Source organism: Lycium barbarum, chromosome 4 (genome assembly GCF_019175385.1).
Source record: "Lycium barbarum isolate Lr01 chromosome 4, ASM1917538v2, whole genome shotgun sequence".
NCBI lineage: Eukaryota > Viridiplantae > Streptophyta > Magnoliopsida > Solanales > Solanaceae > Lycium > Lycium barbarum.
In genome coordinates, this window is record NC_083340.1 from 113,662,941 (window position 1) to 113,671,129 (window position 8,189).

Here is an 8,189-nt window from a genome sequence, read left to right on the forward strand (position 1 = left end):
ACATGCCGAAGAAGGAAAGTGAGACATTACATACCTCTTTCCGCTCCTTTGGCTATCCCGAATTCAACTCGCAAATCCGCCAAAATCTACAAATTGGTCAAGTTTACCAAACATGATTAGTGCCTTTAGAATTGAATTCTTAAAATGATACTTGGCTACCGAAATTTCGGCAGCACTTCCCCTGTAAACTACTCCATCCCACCAAGTTCAACTTGGCCAATTTCAATCAACAACAATCCGGGAATTCGACCCGGCCAAACTAACAACACAATATCAACGACCATACTAAAAATTTCCATATTCATCCCAAATTACATTGTAACAACTCAATCAATATACTACTTCCTTCAAAACCTTCCAACTCCAATAAGAACATTAACAACATTATAATTCATATACCAACAACACCACACTAACAACATTATCTTCCATACATGCAAGAACATAGTATTCAATTTTAAATACTCCAACCGCAAATCTCCAACTTCTTCAACTTCACAAGATTATTATGCATTCATCAACAACATAGTATCCGCAACACAACGACAACCAAAACACTAAATAAAATTGGCTCATCTTCTTTCACCATTTAACACATATATACGGCTATACATATAATATACACTACACGGCCACCACCCTACATACACAACTACAACCTCTCCGAAATCATTCAACTCCCATCATCCACATAACATTCACAACAATAACAACCAAATACTAAACAAAATAATCAACACATGATTCCTACACATGCACATGCATTCACGGCCACACCATGGTTTTATTCCTCTATGAATTTCATCCACCTTTTACCCACTACAACATCCATAACATAAAAAAAGAAGTGAATTCTTACCTTTTCTTCTAATCTTCTTTCTTGAGCAACACTTGCAACTCACAAGAACATGTGGTTTCTTGCTTCAATGAACACTCCAACTTACTAAGGCCCCTTTAATAGGTAGAAAATGATTTTTGGAGAATTTTTGTAAATTTCCTTGGAATTTTCTACTTGGCCGAATGGCCCTAGTAGGTTCTCCTTCCTTTCTTGCTTTTATGTTCTTGAAATTTCTAGAGAAAATTGTGATAAAGATGACTACTAAGTCATCTTTTATACAACCCATTTAATTTCCATATGGGCTTGGGTCCTTAGGGGTGTTGGACGGCCACCCTTGGCCCAACACCCTAGCCCACTATATTTTTTTTTTCTTTTTTTTTTTTTTGCAAGTCATGAAAAAATATTTTTTTCAAATTCCAAATTTACCCTTCGTCTTCCTCCATAATTCCACGAGGCATATTGCGAATTTCCCTTTATGCCCTTGACCCTTCTTAATAATTCTACTTCTAAATTCTTCATGAGCCATCCATATGCTTAACAAAATAAAAATATGGCCTTGCTTGTTGTCCTCCCGCGATTGTCTTGAATTATCTGATTGCACGAAAATGCGGGATATAACACTTCTTGTGCTAGTACATTTTGTATGTATTAAACGGACCAAGATATAAGTGTTTTTGTACTGAATATATAAAAGAACTTCTTTAGTTCATTAAATGTACTTATACTCTTGGAGCCTGTTTGACATAGCGGCTAAAAACTACTTATTTTGAGAATTGCTTTTAAAAGAAGTACTTTTGGTGAGAAGTAGTTTTTGTTTGGATAATTCATTTGAAAAATATTTTTGACTGCTTTTAACAAGCAGATTGTGTTTGGTTAATCTTTTTAAAAAAAGTGCTTTTGCGTGTCAAATTACGAAAAAGGACAATTATCATGAACGTTTACTATCAAGATTATTTTAAAGAGAGAAAATATTTTAAATATCTATTATGAAAGATTTTAATTAAGTTTTTTACTTTTATTTAATTAAAATTTAAAAGTACATATTAAAATTTTCTATTAATACATATATAAATCAACAAATATATTAGCTATTGATATAATATCAGCACGGTGATTTAAATATACTAAAAATCTACAAGCAAAATAACATTCAAAATCATTCCACAAATTATAAAAGTCCATTACAGACGTGAAAGCTAATTTTATATTACGTAATTAAAAAAAAGAACTATTAATTAAAAATTAATGGATTAATGAGGGATATACTTGGTAATATGTGTTTATGGTAGGGATATTTTTGTCTTGAAAAAAATAAGTTTCTGCTTCTGCTTTTGCTTTTTTCAAGAAGCCCCAACCGCAGAAAAACTGCTTCTGCTTCGATTTAAAAGCAGTTTTAATTATTGGCCAAACACCTCATATATCCCCAAAAAGTGCTTTTTCTCCCAAAAAAAAAGCGCTTTTGAACTCAAAACCTGTCACGACCCGACTAGGGGGCCATGACGGGTACCCGGAGCTGACTACCGAGCACCACTCATCATGCTAATTATCATACTCATCTTGAATGCATTTATTATTCTTAACACAACTAGCCATAAGGGAACCATTATCACTTCCAAAACATATCTACATTCATGTGCATATGCCCCTCGAGCTATCAAAATAATAAACAAATATACAACGCTATCCTCATGGGACATCAACTACCCACACGTACGTATCTACGAGCCTCTACTAGAGTACTAGACATAAGGACGGGACAGGACCCCGTCGTGCCCAAATATATACACAAAATAATATATCAAAATGGCACCTTCGAAGTAATGGAGTGTCTGTTGAGTAGCTCCTAGGAATCTGGACCACCTCTCTGCCTACCTGTGGGCATGAACACAGCGTCCAAAATAAAGGACGTCAGTACGAATAAAGTACTGAGTATGTAAGGCATGAATAATACTAGCATTATAAAGAAATCATGAAACATGAGGTGAAGATATAACTTGCTTAACCTTTAAAAAAAGCACAGGTTATGCATATCACATATACCATCATCGTTAACCCGTGTCTGGGTAACCATCGCACGCCGCCCACTAGTGGTGTCATGTCCGGCCCTCTAGGCATAGTGTAATCATAAGCAGCCCGCTTTAGCGGTGTCATGTCCGGCCATCTAGGCATGGTGTAATCGTATGCAGCCCGCCTCCGCGGTGACATGTCCGGCCATTTAGGCGCGGTGTAATCTCATCGTCATTTACTTATCATAAGCATACATAAGGACTCAAGAAAACTATAACTCTATCGAGGTGACGTAAGGTCGAGAACCCCCGATTCCATTATGGAGTAATCATAATCATCATATCTCACCTTGGAGGAACTAACATTATAAGGTGAGTCTAGCAACAATGAACAATGTCAAGGAATCATATGAGGATCATTAGCTTCGTAGCAATATCATATCATGAGCTTTAGAATCTTTAGACTTGGACTCATCATCATCATTATCATATTCGTGACATATCTCTTATCTTTATCTCATAAGAAGCTCTTTATAAACATTGACTCATATTTTCCGGAATATAAGAAAGTCATGGAAAGATAAAGGGAATCATGTCATAGGAATCATGCCTTAGAAAAGAAGGGACTAGCCTTACATACCTTTTCGCCTTTCTAATTTGCCGACTAAACGCTCCCTTCTAAGTTCGTAATTCTACATTGAAAGTAATTCGTGCTAAGATTAGATAATCGACAATATACTTAAGCTTAAGCTAAAGCTGGCGAAAATTGGGCAGCATTTCCTTTGTTTCTACAACTTTCTCCATATGATATAACAACTCCCAAACATCAATAACAATATTCATAATATCATAATCAATAACTCCGACAAGTTCGACATCATCCAATTCCCACAATTCCCTCTCAAAGTCATTCATAACCATAGCTATAATATAACATCACATTCACCCTCATATAATGCTTCTCCCATATTCTCAATATCATTTATAACATAATTATACTCGTAACGTGTCAAGAATCATGATTCATGTGAAGCTACTACCCAAAAACACTACTATTCTCATATTTGTAACCCATTTTCTACTTCCTTCTATAATCCAAGTCTTTCAACCTCTCAATATTCTAAATAACATGAAATGATCATAAAACTCACCTTTGATTGTGTATAAGCAAGTTTTGGATGGAAATTCTTCACTTGAACAAAAACCCTAGCTCCAATCCAAAAAGATTTCTTGACTCCAAGCAACCCTAGAGACTCCCTTACACTTGATTTCCTTGGATTAATGAAGTTGATCTTTGATTTCCCTTGGATATGTGTTGGTATGGTATGGAGAGAGTTCTACAGGTTTCTTGAGGTGTGGAGAGAAAATGGGAAATGAAGGAAATGAACTTGGGGCCTCCTTATATAAAATTAAAAATCTGCCCGTCGAGTATTATACGGACACACATACAGTCTGTATAACTTATACGGTCCGTATATGTGACCGTATAATACTTCCAGTGGAGGACTCTTCTCTGGACAGGTTATACGGTCCCTTATACGGATAGTATAAATTATACGGGTCGTATAAGTTGGTCGTATAACTCCCAGTTTTCCGAAGTTGCTCTCATCGTTCCGTTCGATCTCCAATCCATATGGAACCTTCTTAGCACTTGTTTAACACCTCATTAACAATCTAAGGATCGTTTTAACTTTTCCTCAAGACATTATCAAATCAACAATAGCTCGGTACTTTGCAAAACCCTTCCAAAACACGGTTTATACCTTACATTCTTCCATCAAACTTTCTTTTCTTGCCTCAAACGTTTTTGGAATCTTAATTGGAACCGTTAAGTACTACTACTTACTTGTAGAAAAATCATATACTTCTTACCCTGCGTTAGTCTATTCACTGAGCAACGACTTGATATAATTATTACAATCAATGTGATTTGTTCATTATTTTGATTTATCAAAAGGGACGAATCTATTGTGAGTCAATGTATCTGATGGTTGGATAGTTTTAACAGCAGTGTGACCACCAAACAGTATATGGAGAGACCTGGTTGTCTACCAGTTCTCTCAGACAGCGCAGTAGGCAATTAACACAATATTTTATCGTAGAAAACTCCTTGCTCAAGGGATTAAAAATCACGACCTACCACGTAGGATTTCACTTCACTACACTGAGAAACTTCAGATTACAACCTCTTGCAATTTAGGAACTTAACTCACATAAATCTCTCACCCTTACAATACACCTATTGTAAGCTACAACTCTTGACTACCCTTAACCAAGCACACAACCACGTTTGACTAACTTTAGCCAAACCAACTAATACACTTGACTGACTCTAGCCAAGGGTACTACTCAATAGATTGAATAGGTAAACTGCCTAACAACTACTGAGAATTTTAGGTACCTACAATAGATTCTTGAAAGAAGAGTAGGTTTACAGTTTAAAGACCAAGTGAACAAAAGACTCACAACAACCTAAAGAACATAGACATAATATGGTGTCTGGATCAGGTTCTTCTGCTTGTAAGTGGCTTTGTTCTTGAGAGCACTTGAGTTTTTTTTTTCAAGTTTTCCTCTCTTGAGCCGAGGGTCTTTCGGAAACAGCCGCCCTATCTTTGAAGGTGGGGGTTAGGTCTGCGTACACTTTACCCTCCCCAGACCCCACATGGTGGGATTCCACTGGGCTTGTTGTTGTTGTTGTTTAGGTTTTTCAAGTGATGCACAATATGTTAGAACAAGTTGTATATATATTGGGGAACATGTGGGTTATATAGAGACCACTCATCCCATGTTTGACTTAAAGCATGGGCCGCAGCACTGCTGTACAGTTGGCAGTGCAGCTTTACAGTTGTTGCTGCTGACTGTACGACGTACAGAGAGAGCAGATCGCGAACCAGGTTTCTCTCTATTTCTCTGGCAATTTTGACAATCATCAAAACATAAAGTGTACTTTGTCTTATCAGATAGTAGCAAATAACATTTGAGAAATAATAATTAGCTGATAGAATTCATGTCTCGGCTTTGAGATTGATGACCCTTTATGGATGCTTATGAGTTTTTATGTGAAAACCCTACTGGTGGATTTTGTATCTGTCATATGAAATAAGTTAAGCGAAAGTATAACGTATTTAATTAGTTAGTGAATTAAATTGTCAGTAATTTAATTTAATTGATTTGTATCTGTATTCTTAACACGGGGAGTTAAATAAGATTTAATGAAAGATTTCGAAATTGAACTAAGGAGTGTAATTATGAATTTTTAGTGGAATAATTCATAATTTATTATGGTAGAATTAATTCAAATATTTTGAATCAAGTCCACAATAGGAAATCTCGTTAATTAAATATCGGGGTTCTCGCTGTGCCTGAATAATAAAGAATTAAATGGAATCCGATTTCTTCGTGAAAAGAAAGACCTAGCAAGTTTGGGGAAAAGGTTTAAACCCTAATACATGTGTTTATATAAAGGGTCTTATTCCATAAGGAGACAAGGATTAATATAAGTTTCTACACGTTTTCCATAGAAATTTGCCAACACGAATTTCACAAATTCTGGTATTATTCGAGTTACACAACAGAAGATCGTGGAACTGAAGGATGAACGCATGGACGGCTTTTGCTCATGGTTGAAGGCTAGATTTGTGGTCGCATTCACGCTTCAATAGATAAGTATTGATTTTATGTTTGATTAAAATCTTGATTATGTGTTGTTTATATTACATGCAAGTTCGATCCTAGTTATTTGTTTTCGCTGTGTAGGCATGTATTCCATCACTATGGGCCAATTTGCTACCTTTATCCATAGCTTCAAAGATGCATACGCCAAAAAAAAAAAAAAAAAAAAGTCAACGGGCGTTGGTAGCCATAAATACGCGGTTGATGTGGGTGACACATAATTAATCTCCAAATTAACCCATGAATTGTGATGGGTCATGGACTCACGTGGAATTCAAATCAAGAGAAAATTATTAGGTGTGTGAATAAAGTCCTACATAGATAGCTGAAAAGAAAAATAAGATATTATAATATTTATGCATGATGTGAAGTGTTTTGAAGCAAACCGTGCGGACTTATTCTAAAGCGAATAATATCACATCATATTAAAAGTATATATGAGTTGTTTTAACAACTTTTCTCAATATAATAAACTAAGCAATCATTTAAGACTATGAGCCTGTTTGGATAGGCTTAAAAAAAGCTGTTTATAAGCTGTTTTCAACTTATAAGTCAAAAAAAAAATGGTGTAGTCCAATTTTTTTATTTTTTATTTATAAGCTGTTTTAGATAAGCTAAACCAAACAAGCCAAATTATTTTTTTTGGGATTATTTTAGCACAAAATGGCTCATAAGCTGGCCAGCCAAATACTCAAAAAAACTGAAAATAACTTATAAGTCAATCCAAACGGGCTCTATATAAATTATACTACTATGCAATTCATTTTTCAAGGGGAAAACAAAGCTGACTTTACTGATTAAAGGCATGACTAAGAAAAAACAAAAAATGCTACAGTTGGGTTTTAGCAACTTAGTTGATAATTTTAATCATGATTTTGTGACACCCCCCCCCCCCCCCCCCGCCACCCCAACCTAGGCCCGTCTCTGCGCATGATGTTTAATACTTAACTTAAACATAAAATGAATAAAATATCTACTAGTAACACTGAAGAATTTTTTTAACAAAACAAAAAAAGAGATATACATCAAGTATTTGCCTCAACAATATTTTAATATGTATATAATAATAATAATAATGTGTAAATATCCAAGAAGATAGACGTGGACTGGAGTTAGGAGGGGATGGAAAAGAGTACGGATCGACAAGAGATATAAAACAAAGAAGGAAGACGTGGTAGTGAATTATGATGTCAAAGAAAAGTACATAGAGCTTAAAGAAGTCCGTACATATTGACATTAGCCAATGTTTCCAAGTCTAGCCCGTGATTTACGGTCAAATTATATATTAGTACTCATTGTTTAAATTAATCAGAACTTATCTCCTTTTTAATAAATTTCAAAAAATAAGTGACGTCTGGAGAGGATATAATGTATGCGTATGAAAAAATATCAAATAAAATAATAATACTTTGATTAAACTTTTAATTTTTTAAAAGAGAGAAAAAGAAGAAATAATAATTTAAATAAGGGAGAGCTAGTTGTAATAGATATGCTAGTTCATGATGCATATTTGGCCCTAATTATTTATTTGAAATTAGTGGTTGTAATATGATAGCAATATATCTATATTGAGGAGAAACTACAAGTAATTCCATCACAAGTATAGGGATTTCATTAGTACCATATATTATTTGGGTGAAAATTATTAAATAACTATACTGGATTCTAAATTC